Below are 14572 nucleotides of genomic sequence, written 5' to 3'. Positions count from 1 at the left end.
TTCTAACAACATTTTATGAGAGCTTAATTTTTTTGTATAAGAATCTAATAATTTCGCATATGTCCAGTTCTTATACAGATTTTGGAAGGTTCTTATACAGAATTTTAAGGAAATTTAACAATCGCCGGTTGGGTGTGCTATTACACAACCAGAACTGTGTTGGTTACTTATTCAATAACCAGCTCTTGAGACCAAAAAACTGTCCATGCTTTTTACCAAAAACTGAACAAATGTACCTAAATCATTTAACGTTAAACGAAAAATAAATAACCTGTGGAAAAAAGAATTTCCGCACACTAAAACCGCTTTTTAGAGAAGCTTCCGCCCTATGGATTCAGCATCATTGAATCAGCGCCTCCTGATAACCTAAAAATGTCATCTACAAAAAAGTCCTTAGACACCTTATTAGACACTTCCACTCCCAAACATTCTCAAATTGTACTCGAAAGCAGGGCTGCCCAACGAACGGCCCGCGAGCCGGATGCGACCCTCGACTCCATTTCTTGTGGCCCACGCGCCGTGGCAGAAAATACTTCATAACCGGCCCACAAGCTTCTCTATGTGGCTCGGGAAGCTCCTTTTTAATTTATTTTAAATACTGGTGGATTTCATTCATTTCATTTATTTAATTTACATCTAAACAGATAACACTGAATTAAGAATTTGACGCCAAAATACACTGTTCGAGGCCGCTTCTCTCCATCCTCAAATGCGCCCTACGCTCGCCAAGTCGTGTTGCGCCTGGTCGGCCCACCTCGCTCGCTGCGCTTCACGTCGTCTCGTACCCGCCGGATCTAAAGCGAACACCATCTTTGCAGGGTTGCTGTCCAGAATTCTTACAACACGCCCTGCCCATCGTACCCTTCCGCATAAAGCTACCTTATGGATACTGGGTTCGCAGTAGAGTTGGGCGAGCTCGTGGTTCATTCTTTGCCGCCACACACCGTCTTCTTTCACATCGCCAAATATGGTCCTAAGCACCCGTCTTTCGAACACTCCTAGTCCTTGCAAATTCTCCTCGAGCATTATCCATGATTCATGCCGTAAAGGACTAACGGTCTTATCAGCGTCTTGTACATGACACATTTGGTGCGGTGGTGAATCTTTTTTGAACGCAGTTTTTTTTTGGAGCCCGTAGTAGGCCCGACTTCCACAGATGATGCGCCTTCGTATTTCACGGCTAACATTGTTATCAGCCGTTAGCAAGGATCCAAGGTAGACGAATTCCTCGACCACCTCGAAAATATCCCCGTCTATCGTAACACTGCTTCCCAGGAAAGCCCTGTCATGCTCGGTTCCGCCCACAAGCATGTACTTTTTCTTCGATGCATTCACCACCAAATACTGGTGGATATTACTGATTTTGAAAAATAATAAGTTCTGCTAATCGAGTTATTTACTTTTATTGGGCTCCAATAATTCCTTTTATTCGAATTTCAAACAAAAAATAATATTTTACGCATTTTGAAATGGCTACATAGCGTGGGTCACAGAGAGGTTTCTGTGAAACATCGCGTTTTTACCTTGAACAAAGGAAACTGGTTTGTTTAATTTGTACGGCAAGTGTTGCTGTGTTGAAGGAATATGATCTGATGCGACATTACGAAACGAAGCATTCTACAAAATACGAAATTTATAATGAATCAGGAAGAAAACGAATGTTAGAATAGCTTAAAAGATATGGTGCCCTCCTTAGCCGTGCGGTAAGACGCTACAAAGACGGCTACAAAGCAAGACCATGCTGAGGGTGGCTGGGTTCGATTCCCAGTGCCGGTCTAGGAAATATTCGGATTGGAAATTGTCTCGACTTCCCTGGGCATAAAAGTATCATCGTGTTAGCCTCATAATATACGAATGCAAAAATGGTAACTTGGCTTAGAAACCTCGCAGTTAATAACTGTGGAAGTGCTCAATGAACACTAAGCTGCGAGGCGGCTCTGTCCCAGTGTGGGGATGTAATGCCAATAATAATAAGAAGAAGAAGATATGGTGCTCATTAATTCTAAGTTACTATTATTACTTAAACTTATTGGTAGAACAGTGGATTATCGAAGCAACAATCTCTCTCTCGGAACACGGTGAAGAGTAAAAGTTCATGCAGAAGATTTGAAAACTATGTTACGTGAAAAAGATGCTTCAAATTCTACTATCTCGCAATCGATGATAATACTGATGTTAAAAACATGGTGCACGTAGTTGTCTTCATAAAAGAAGTTGTTGATCATCTCATTGATTGGAACGATCGGAAAAGACCTGAAGGGAACTGTTAAGTCCTGTATGAAGGATCTTAGACACTTGGACACACCTAAAAACTTAAGTAGCCTTATAACTGATGGAGCCGGCATCGTCAATAACGGGAAAGAATGCTGGCTTCGTGACACTTCCAAGAAAGGAAACACCCCAAGCAGCACATTGCTCATAAACGAGTTACTGAAACATATACACGGCTAGATCAAGTCATATATGAGTTGCTATAACGAAATCGCTCAGAATTGTGTTGCTCGGGACAATCATAGTGGCATGGTTATAATTCCCCGCATATTGAATTGTTCACTAAGAAAATCTATACGCGAAAACGATCAATATTCTTGAAAAACTTCTCTATATGGCTCGGGAAGCTCGACATTAAGCAAATAAACTATATCAACGCGAGGAATCCACCACCAATTCTAAATAATGTCGACGTAAATGGAGACAGAATACGGATATTTATTGTATTATTGCTTTTCGTTGACTAAGCCGTGGTACCAGGCTTGAGAGGTTTTATTCTCTTCGAAACGAAATCGCACTAATTTTACACGATAAAGAAAAACAAAAGCCAACCAAAATTAGAAATCCTGTTGCCGAATTTTGGTCACTTGAACGAACACAATATAGTCATCTGCACTTCCACGAGAAATCACTGGGATATTGGTTTTATGGGGTAGGGAGTGTAGCAGGGTTCGTTTTGGTAAACGGGCGGTCTCTCCTGTATAGCGTGTAGTTTGATTTTAAACAAAAACAATCGAACGAATAATAATTAGGGGAACGGTTCGGCACTTCATCCGTAGCTCCTATTTCCATCCCACCAAAAACAAAGCAATGAGAAGGAATTTGGTTTGTTTCTTATTTTTGTGATTTTTTTCAGTAGTAAGCACGCGTGTTAGAAAAAATAAGCGACGAGATTGGTGCTGTATTTTTTTTATTTTGCGATGAGATGAAAATATGTTCAGTCAGATGGAAAATGTAACAGTTCCCCTATTTTAATTATCGACCGCAATACACAACTGGATATGAACATAATTTTCACTCTCTGATTAACTTACTCACCCGAACAAAGCAGAACAAAATGTCGATGACCGGCCGAACGGTTTGCTTTTCATACAAGCAGAACTAAATTTCGATGACCGGTCTGCTTACTGTAGAAAAACGACTGGACAAGAAACAAATTAACACTTTCTGATTAAATTACTCACCCGCTTAGTGCAAAAAAAAAGTATCGAAGACCGACCGATCGTTTTGCTGTCCGCACAAAGCATAAATAAATTTCGATGTCCAGTCGATCGCTCAGCTTACTGAAGAAACACGACTGGACAAGCATAGCATAGCAATACTCAACTGAGCAATCTACTGTATATTGTCGCAAATTAATACTTGGGATTAGTACCTTTTCCTCACTGAGTGCACTTATTACCGGCCGCGCAATGCAATATTTCGGCAGATCACGCGATCGTTCTGCTGTCCGAAACAAGAGAAAACACACACCGAACTGATTAACTTTATCACCAGCCGCGCAATGCAGAACACAATATTTCGGCAGATCGCGCAATCGTTCAGCTGTCCGAAACAAAAGAAATCGCGCCCTGAACTTGAAGAAACACGGCTGGACAAGAAACAAATGTTCACTTCCTGATTAATTTACACACCCACACAAAGCAGAACTAAATTTCGATCTCCGGCCGATCGTTTTGCTTTCTGCATCGCGTACTTCCGTCAGTGCATGGAAAAGACATCAAGTGATATTTACAATCTTTGTATTATTTTTATTTTTTATGTTTTTGCCTTTCGCGTATACTAAGTATACCTCCTCCTTAGCCGTGCGGTAAGACGCGGCTACAAAGCAAGACCATGCTGAGGGTGGCTGGGTTAGATTCCCGGGTGCCGGTCTAGACAATTTTCGGATTGGAAATAGTCTCGAATTCCCTGGGCATAAAAGATCATCGTGTTAGCCTCATGATATACGAATGCAAAAACGGTAACTTGGCTTAGAAACCTCGCAGTTAATAGCTGTGGAAGTGCTTAATGAACACTACTAAGCTGTGAGGCGGTTTTGCCCTGAAACTCGCTAGCTCACGGGAGGGTATTCTACCGGGTCGTTACGCTACTTCAATCACCCCTCTACTCAAGGTGAGGATGATTCGGTTCTTCGCAGGAGGGAACTATAAACAGAGCCATCATAAAAGGCGCTAATGCTGTAGGATGGGCAAAGCTAATATAAAAAGGGGGGGTATCTATTCACACAGTGATCCAAGAAAGACGAGGCTTGGTGGTCCCTTTGTGGACCCGGGAGGACGACGTAAACAAAAATGGTGAAAAGACCTTTTGAATTCAGGGCTGCTCTTTCTTAAAGTTAGCTACACCTGAGGTTAACAATTTTACAATTTATTGGTGACGTCACATTAAGGGTACTTGCATGCTTGTAGGTGTTTTGGTGTTTGGAGTGGCGGACTTGAAGGGTTCTGGCCGGTGTGGAGCAGGTCGCAGGGCTGATTTCGTCCGGACATACGATCCACGGACGAGACGAGTGCTGGCTCGGGTAAGCGGCGTTGGGCGAGAAGATGGCGGCCAACCTGCGGCGAATGATGATCCCGCGTGCCTAAAACAATGGCGGCACTGTTTCGGACCGAAAATCTCCGGCATCCAAAATAGCGGGATCAAGGCCGGATCAACGGGCACTTCCACCGCGGCACTGCACTGTCGAAAACTGTGAATAAACACAACAGAAAAAGGTCCCTTCGTCGTGGACCTGGACACAACGGATTAGCACCCTGCGACGTCACTTCCTAACCTCTAAATTCTGTTTTGTTCGTACGATATTTACCTTTTTCTATAATTGGTTTATATTTGTTTGTCACTGTCGTTATTTCTTCGTGGTGTGTTGAATGGGGTTTTAACTATAATTTTAAGGCATTACATTAATTTAGGCTACGTTTTACCCACTAACACTACTAACCGTTCTTAATGATTTTCAACTAACACAATTCCGTACTATTTAACATGTAACAATAATTATTTTAACGGATAACATCGAACAGATCCTATCATAAGAAATGAAACAACACAAAATTAAAAAGAACTTCACCAACAATTATTCAAACAATAAACCTTTTACAACTTAAACACGCGCGCACTACTATTTCGTTCTTGGATCACAGTTACAAAAGAGAACGATTCCACATTTTCCACTTCTTTTATAGCCCTTCATAGCATAATTATGTTTTATGATTTAAGTTTGCCCATCCTGTTGCATTGAGCACCCTCTATAGGCAAGCTCAAATGGAACAGGGCTGTGCGTATTTGGCCCGAACTCAAACTGCTCGAACGTCTATCGCATCTGGTCACACTTGGTATGACGTGAAAGTGGAACACGCACTCACTCGTGAGATAAATCTTCGACCAGTGAGTGTGACAGTTCCGAGGTGTAAACTTTGGAAAGGTCGTACACTGAAAACCAAAACTACCCAAAAGTGGGTTGTTTGCACTCAAAACCGTGGTTTGGGCCAATAACCCAAATTTGAGTAAAATGACTTTTCTGGCACTAGGTAGTTTGCCTTTAATCCCATGTAAACAATTTACTCAAAGCTGAGTTTAATTTATCCAAAGCGGACCTTGATCAACCCAAAATAGAGAATATTGAATTTACTCAAATTTGGGTTATTGGGCTGAGCAACCTCGGTGAGGTGTTTGCATCTTGCTCTAGTTTTGATAGCAATCATGGGAAAGAAAGGGAAAACTACCCAATTTTGGGTAAATTTTTTCTGCGATATTCTATATATTGAACTCATATTCTATATATTGAACTCAAAGTTTGGGTTGATTTATCTGTCCGTGTACTGGGAGGGATTGGTGACGGAAATTCACTTGTGGTGGAGCCAACAAGTCCATATTGGAACCGAACGGTTACAGCCCCAGTGTGGGATGTAATGCCAATAAGAAGAAGAAGTATACGTAAAGGCTATAGGATCACTTCAAAACCGAACTTTTGATAGAAGGCTTGGAGACCCATAGTATTATATACCAATCGACTCAGCTCGACGAATTTAGGTGATGTCTATTGTGTGTATGTATGTATGTATGTGTGTGTGCGTACAAAAAATGTGAGACACACTTGTTTGTACTTAGCCTTATTTGCTTGCAACAAGTTGCATTCGACGTCGAATCTTGCTTAGTTTTTCGCTATTGAAAATTGGCCCAATCAGCCATTGCGTTCCGAAGTTATTAAAAACACATTGTTTTTTTTTCTATTTTTCCCAATAGTCCCCGCTTAAAAAAATATTTCAAAATCAACCGTCTAAGACGAATTTAGTACTCTCCATTTAATTCCACTAATTATTTTGTTATCTTTGCAGATACGTATTTCGACCTCAACTGTGTGGTCGTCTTCAGTGGTCGAAATACGTATCAGCAAAGATAACAAAATAATTAGTGAAATTAAATGGAGAGTAGAGTACTAAACTCGTCTTAGACGGTTGAAAACATTCCACTAAAAAGAGCTTAAAATATTTTTTCTGATCTCAAAATCGTTTTTTTTTTTTCAAATACTGCTGCAACGCATTCAAATAAACGCAAATAAATGTGAATTGACTGAAATAACTGAATCTATCGCCCTAAAGTGCAATTCTGACTTTCCTGAAGTGCTTTTCTTGTTACTCCTAAGTGTTTTCTTGTTTTATAATACACCCGATTCTTTTTTACACGGGGGATGCGTTCCGTGTAAAAAAAGTGTTGAGTTCAAAGTTTAAAAATCCGTATAAAAAAAGTTTTATGATTTCTCGACAAATCATGCAAAATGGAGCAACTTTGCAAAAATTTTATATGGGATTTTTTTACACGTCCGTGTAAAAAAATTCGTGTAAATACAGAATCGGGTGTACACGAGAAAGGCACTATATTTACAAAATATATCATTATTATTAACAGTTAGTTAGAAAAGGGACATTGACCAAGATACTCGTGGCGACTTAAGGTTAGATTGCGTAATATCAGGATGGACAGGGTTTGGATTTAGGTTTGGGGTATTGCAGCTGTCCATCCGGGTATTTGACGTCAATCATGTTGCAGCGTAGTGTCGTGCTCGAGTTGTGGTTCGTCAGGGAGCATCTTCCGGATGGCCAGAGCTTCATGGCACACGGAACAATAAGACAGAGACAAAAAAAACATGGAAAGAAAAAAAAATATAAGACTTTGATGTCAGACGAGCAAAGAAAGGTATAGATAGCATGCATATATACAACATGACGATCCCCCAAAACACTTCTTACTTCCCTGTAGGGTTGTTTACTACGGGCCACAAGGCTATCCAATAGTTGCTCTCTGGAGGCGTCATTTTCCGAGCAATACCAAACTACGTCATCGTAACCGGCTCCGCACCTACATAAGTTACTATCGACATGGTTTATTCTGTGGAGATGTGCGTTTAGTGAATAGTGATTGGAAATCGAGACTTAAATTTTCACCTCTGAACCACGCTCGCGCAGAAACTTTAGGAACTATGGAAAAACGCCACCGCCCAAGTTCATTGTGTGACCAATTCATTTGCCAACTTTGAAGAGTACTCTGACGGACTAATGGGAAAAACTCGTTGTTCGAGATTTGCCTATCATCAAATTCACCTTCCTGTTCGCCCACCTTTGCCAGCGATTCCGCCTTCTCATTGCAATAGATTAAGCAGTGGGATGGGACCCATACAAAGGTTATCTTGAATGATCGTCGGCCAAATCACGCATCTGCTCTCTTATGTTTGTAAGAAAGTAAGATGCGTGCTTAACAGGTTTCATCGACCGGAGTGCCTCGATAGAACTTAGACTATCCGAGAAGATGAAATAATGGTCTACGGGTTGATCGAAAATTATCCCCAAAGCGAAGTTAATTGCTGGCAGCTCTGCAACATAAACCGAACACGGTTTCTGAAGTGTTCGGAAGGTGGTTGAATTTACATTGAAGGCACCCAAGCCAGTGGATCCGTTGATGCGAGAACCATCAGTGAAAAATATCTGTTGTTACAATTGACATGTTCATATTTTTCGGAAAGAAATAGGGGAAATGGAAAGATTTCGAAGATGATCTGGTATTCCTTGAATTGCATGTTTCATGGATAGATCGTATTCAATGGAGGAACTGTCATTGATGAAGCTAATTCGAGGTGGGTTATAACATGGAAGACAAAGATCTGACGATATGTAGTACAGAGACCAACCGAGACCCCCAGACCGAAGAATCAGTTCAAGAATGTTATCGAAGTTTTCTAAGACAAGTGTGTTACTTGTCCCACATTTGATCAGTAGGTATTCTAAGTGAGAGATCCCAGTAGTGGTGCTTTGAAGGAGTGACTCCAGCAAGCACTTCGAGGCTCATGTTATGCGTTGAATGCATACAGCCAAGAGCAATACGCAAACAACGATATTGAATTCCTTTCAATTGGATTAGGTGGCACTCAGTTGCTGAAAGGAATCAGAAAGAGCCGTATACTCTAAAACAGAGAGAATAGTCATTTTATGGAGCTTGATGAGATCTTCCGGATGAGCACCCCACCATGTTCCGGAAATAGATTGTAGAAATCGGAGGCGAGCCAGCCTAGGGCTGAAAGTCTCCTTAATAAAGACAATAAAAATAAAGATTCTTGAAAATGGATCCTTTTTCGGTAGCAAATAATCAATATGGGTTTCCCAGGTACATTTTTAAAATCAAATCAGATCCCAAGGTATCTAGAAAATGAAGATTGATTGAAATCATCTTAAAACAGCTTTAGTTTCAGTTGAGCAGGGTACCACTTCTTCGTAAACACAACCAATTGAGTTTTTCTGCGGTGAAATCTCGATCCTTAAATTTCTGGCCCAAACAGATTATTTAGGAAACTTTGCAATGGTCCTTGCAGGACTTCTGCACATGGATCTCTTAGGGAGATCACGGCATCATCTGCAAGTTCTCTAAGCGTGCATTATCCTTCCAAAAAATTGTCAATATCTTTAAAATAATAATTATAAAGCAAAGTACTTAAACATGATCCTTGGGGAAGGCCCATGTAGCTATTTCTGAAAGTTGTCAGAGGGCCGAGAGTAAAGTTCATATGTTTCACTGACAACAAATTGCACAAGAAATTATTCAAAATAACGGGTAATCAACTACTGTGCACATTGTCTGACAGTACCTCGATGGTACCTGAATCAATAGCGCCCTTCATGTCTAAAAACACTGAAGCCAATTGCTCCTTGTGTATCTTTGCATTATTACGAAGAGACTCCCAAAAAAGGATTATTTCGTTAAAAAATTGTTGAATGTTGAACAAAAAGGTGGAAAATAAAAATCTACCCCAGCCCTCCGGATATCCCGCATCATCCAACTAGTTTTCTTGTATAATCGATCAGAGCGCCCAACGGATTCTCAACTTCTATAATTAAGAAACGGAACTAACCATATTCAAAATTCAGCATGATTCCTTTACATGGATTTTTTATTTCATTTTGTAGAAGAATTCTAGTTTTTATCCTAATCTTATTTAAGTACTTGATTAAAATCCGGTAGTTTGTTTTGTTTCATAACAAAATTACTGTATACAGCGATTACTTCATCAACCATTATTGCCATTTCGCAGAGCTAGGCTTGACCTCATTAGTTAACGAAAGTCATTAGTCTCTCAAGCAACCAGGATGTTTTCCATAAATCAGTGCCCACCTCAAATCAACCCTGCCACAATCAGCAAATGTTTGGCCTACATATTTCTCATTCAAAAGTATACAACAACTTATTCGGTTGGAGGCAAACCAACGAACCCCAGGTTCAGGTTAGCAGATTGTCAGCCACCTCAGCAGCGAGCGAACATTTACAACGCTTTCTGGCGGGCGATGTTCCACACCGTCAAACTCCAATGGGAGCTAATTACGTTTTATTACCTTCAATTTAATTTAGAGTTTGCATCCAATGGGGCTCAGTCATGTACAAATCTGCTAACAATGGTTTTATTGGAAGGAGAACGGCGATGTGCGTTGATCCAAATTAGGCAAAAAAATAAACATTTCCTACCTTAAATTACTAAAACTAGAATTTGGAAAAATTCTAAGCCTTGTATAAGTTTATGTTAAGCGTCAACTGTGCTTATGCTTGTAATGAAAAAAAGTGACCACTTTTGACGTTTGAGTTCACCGTGCAACAGCGCAACCAAACGACTGGATAATTTGAAATCAGAGGTACAAATCCAATTGGAGAGCACCTGCCGATGAGACTAAGAGTAGCATCAGATTGGATTTCTGGCTTAAAACGAGAGCTTTCCTCGCTCAATTCATTTACTTGCCAGTGGCACACGAATGCACAATTACAATTCTGATTTGATGGAGTGGAAATTAATTACGAAATTGGAAATTTGCCCGATCTGCATGTTCACACTGGGGCAACAAACAATTTCAGCTCGCAAGTATCGATCGAAAGGCACCCAGCAGTTCTAAACAATCAACCCTAATAATAGAATCGCATAAAACCCGGATCCAGCTGGCAATCAACCGCAAACATAACTCTACAATATTGTAAGCTCCGACGCCATCGGCCGCACAAATCCGGTGCAAAAACAAACTTTATCAATTATTAAACTTCGAAACCCCCTTCGCAATCGATTTCCTCGGTATCTGGGTGGTGGTTACCATTTCTTCCGTTTGCATCAAGTTTCCTTTTTCCCTCTAGCTTGCGTACAATGATGCTTATTCTAACCACAAAGACCCACTCTTACCGCATGCTCCCGGAGGCCCGAAGCGGAACATCCGCTTTGTTTAGGAACGTTACGCAATCTTCACATGGCTTTCACACCTCGCCGTGGTCGGGGTTTGTCGTCGTCGATAGTCTAGTCTAGTTTCGGCGAAAGTCGTTTCAATGGCTCCCACAGGAGCAGATTAAATCTCCTGCAAAGGTCGAAATAGGCAATAAAGGTCGCCCGTTTGTTAAGCTGGGCACATCTTTATTAGTCTCATTTATGGGCGATGGTAAAGCGTTGGGTATCGAAGGACATTCAATCCTATTACACAATAGTCAATGGTCAATTGAAGAAGTTTGAGACAGAAACGAAAAACCCACACTTATTTGCCTAGCAGTGATTCCGGTTTTCTCATAAAACTGTATTTTGGTAAGACGGTACACTAATTTCGTTCACACATGCATACCGACAGACGACCTTTGTTTAATTCGTTTTTGTTGGCGGAAAACAAAGCAAAATGTAGAGCCGGTAACGTTTATTTGTTTATTTGTTTATTTGTTTGGAGCAGGGAAAAGCCCGTTTGAGTAGAGCACTTGAGCTCTTTCTCAAATGGGCGCAAAACCTCCTCTTCTTTTCATATCAACAGAAAATACAATGCTTCCAAATGATATACAAATTCAGCTTAATACTATTATTCTTAACTATTATTACTACTTCTATTTACAAACTACAATTATATATAATCTGTAACTTTCAATGTGTTGTGTGTCGAGGTGGGGATAATATAAGAAGAAAACTTCTTCGAAGTGCAGAACGAGAAAAATGGAAATCAAAGGCAGTAGAACATCGATTAAAGATACGACACATGCTTACGAAGGGTTCATTATGGGCGTAATTTGTTCGGGCACCCCTGATATAAATAAAGGACCTTGAACGAAGCTCTCGAGTAACGTTATCTGCCATAATACCTTATTTGGTAGGTAAATGTTGCTAAAGGCTAATCATTGACATTACTTTAACTCTCTCTTTCTAATGATTATGGAAATATTATAATTCTGAATAGAGAATTAATTTGGCATTTATTTGCATGCATTTTTGAAAGTATTTATTCTAATACGATATTATTTAAATCGGTCATGCAAACAAGTATACCATTAGATAAGAGTAGAGGACCTCCAAAAAAAAAGGTAAATGAATTTGGATTACCATCCCCCAAAGCATTATTGCTGACAATGCATTGTATTTCAGCTGAGAAGTCAGTTGGCTCCCGGAATGAAATCCTATCAAAACAAACCTCAATCAAAACGATAGGTCACGTACTCTCGGTCAGAAATTGGTTGGTAAACCTGTCCAAATCTAAACAAACCGTCATCGTCATCGTCGACGAAAACGACAAGTTTGGCAAAGGGTGCCCGAATGTATATTCGAAGCATTACCGCAGCTGTACTACAGACACAGTAACATTAACATTCTTTGTACAGTCCTACAATGATGCGTCCGAACCAGAAGCAGAGTCGTTGTTGGCTGTTAGTGCCCTTCCGCACCGTAAGCAACCAGCAACGGTGGTTTGTTTGTTTGTCAACTCATTCATGTCGGTCGATGTGCAACACCATGTGGCAGTTTGCCGTCGCCGCTGAGTGATACCCAGGAGGAAATGAGGAAATTGGTTCCGAGGCGACTTGGCAGCAAAATAACTTCTGGACCTTTGAAAATATGACATCCTTCCTAGGAAAGTGTACGGACGGACGAATGAGCGGGCGACCGAAAACGATCAACCACATAATGGCAACGTTATATAGGCACTGGACGGAGGAAATGGAAAGGCATTGTGACCGGCCCTCGTTGTTAGTCGATCAAAATATATACGTCTTATGATAAGAGTAAAATATATCGTACAGAACTTCCCCATTTTCAATGGTATTGAATACATGTTCTATAAAAAATAAAGTTCGATTAACAATAATTTAAGAAAATCTTCTTTCGCTAAATTTAAATCAATGATGAGATTGTAATCTTCGCTCATACTTTGCATTTCCCAGAATTTCAAATTCAACCTTTGATATAAGTTTTCTCCTTTCTTATGAAGCGGTTGTTTGGACGGCGTTGCACATGCTTGATGTAAGCACTCGCTTGATACCTTCGTCCTAGCGAGGAAGTAAATCAAATCAAGGTAACGCCCTTCGCCAGAAGCAGCGGTCGAAATTGATGAGAAAGGGTGGTGTACCTATGTCGAGTGCAGATGGACATCAGCAGCTGAGATTGCATAACACTGCGGATATGCGAGAGTAGAAATGGGTTCATGCTTTCAACTTTTCGAATCATCGATTTTGTTTTCAGAATCCGTCAGAGTTTCAAAAGTTCAAATTGTTATACCATGATAATTTTTAAAAAGTTTACTGACTTGACACCAGCTGTCTATCCTTCGACGTTTTCCAAGTAAATGATGGCAGCTAAACCATAGTAAAGTTTATCTATAACCACAACGTCATTATAATTCTCACCAACATCTAACGAAGCATAAATGCAAGCCACAGAATATTTTCCGTTGGCCACAAGTTAACTTTATCGGTGAAAATTGCGGCAAAGGGACATAATTTTCAACACGTTGAACTCCATGGATGGAATAGTTGTGACAGTCAATGAGAGCGGAACAACCGCAAGCTACCGGACGATGAAAACTCTTTTTCTGTTTGTCGAATATGATGGTAGCTGTGCCTTATCTTAGTAACTGAACAGGAGTCCGTTGCCCATCTTAATTTTGAACAAAAATGTGCCGAATGTATAAACACAGACAGGATTTTAATAATTTCCTTTTCAACAATAAATATGTGATTTATTGTCTCTAATTTAGGTATATGTCGCTATCCTTGAATCTTTAGTGTTAGATCAACATAAATTAAAATATTTGGGTGCATATTGATCATTTCGAATTATGTGTGTGCGACGAAATCGATGAGATTTTGATTCGGTAGACAATTTTACTCAAACTCCAGGACAATTTGTAGATCTTACAATATCTCAAATGCTTGGATTTGAGACGCAAGTTAAAGACAAATACTAGGAGGGCATAATTGGGTTGATACCGCGGCTTAGGACAAGTTCCAAGTCCTTGGTTGATTTGGTTGAGGCGAGGGGTAGACGCAAGTGAAAGACATATACTCGGAGGACATACTTGGGTTGGTACCGAGGCTGGTGCATCATGGAAGCCTTGAATGATTAGGTAGACCAGCGGTTCTCAACCTTTTTCTTGAGAGGTACCCCTTCGAACTTTTGCAGTAATTGAGGTACCCCCTATTTTTATCGTCGTAATGGAAATAGGCGTAACAGAAAAGATGTACAAAAAAAACGGACCTGAAAACTAAAGGGATATATGGCTCTCTCTTATTAACATTGTTTCTATCCAAAAAGATGAAATGACGCTTCCAAGTCTCTTGAAAGGAGGCTTCCGAGCCTCTTGAAAGGAGGTTTCCGAGACTCTTGAAAGGAGGTTTCCGAGACTCTTGAAAGGAGGCTTCCGAGACTCTTGAAAGGAGGCTTTCGAGCCTCTTGAAAGGAGGCTTCCGAGCCTCTTGAAAGAAGGCTTCCGAGCCTCTTGAAAGGAGGCTTCCGAGCCTCTTGAAAGGAGGCTTCCGAGCC

At 40.5% G+C, this 14572-nt stretch overlaps 1 protein-coding gene and 1 long non-coding RNA gene across 3 annotated transcripts in view; one reads left to right on the top strand and one right to left on the bottom strand.

Annotated features, from left to right (window-relative positions):
- LOC134212719 (uncharacterized) overlaps positions 1-14572 on the top strand; it is an 863774-nt gene that overhangs the window by 771735 nt on the left and 77467 nt on the right. The gene's annotated exons all lie outside the window — the stretch shown is intronic.
- Positions 4509-5588, bottom strand: LOC134216863 (uncharacterized). The gene is made up of 3 exons (XR_009980853.1): positions 5365-5588; positions 5213-5297; positions 4509-5153 (listed from the first exon to the last, which is right to left on the bottom strand). It is a non-coding gene; the product is annotated as an uncharacterized LOC134216863 (long non-coding RNA).

This window comes from Armigeres subalbatus, chromosome 2, assembly GCF_024139115.2.
Source record: "Armigeres subalbatus isolate Guangzhou_Male chromosome 2, GZ_Asu_2, whole genome shotgun sequence".
NCBI lineage: Eukaryota > Metazoa > Arthropoda > Insecta > Diptera > Culicidae > Armigeres > Armigeres subalbatus.
The sequence above is the reverse complement of the archived record's forward strand: the minus strand, read 5'-3'. Positions and strand labels throughout refer to the sequence as shown.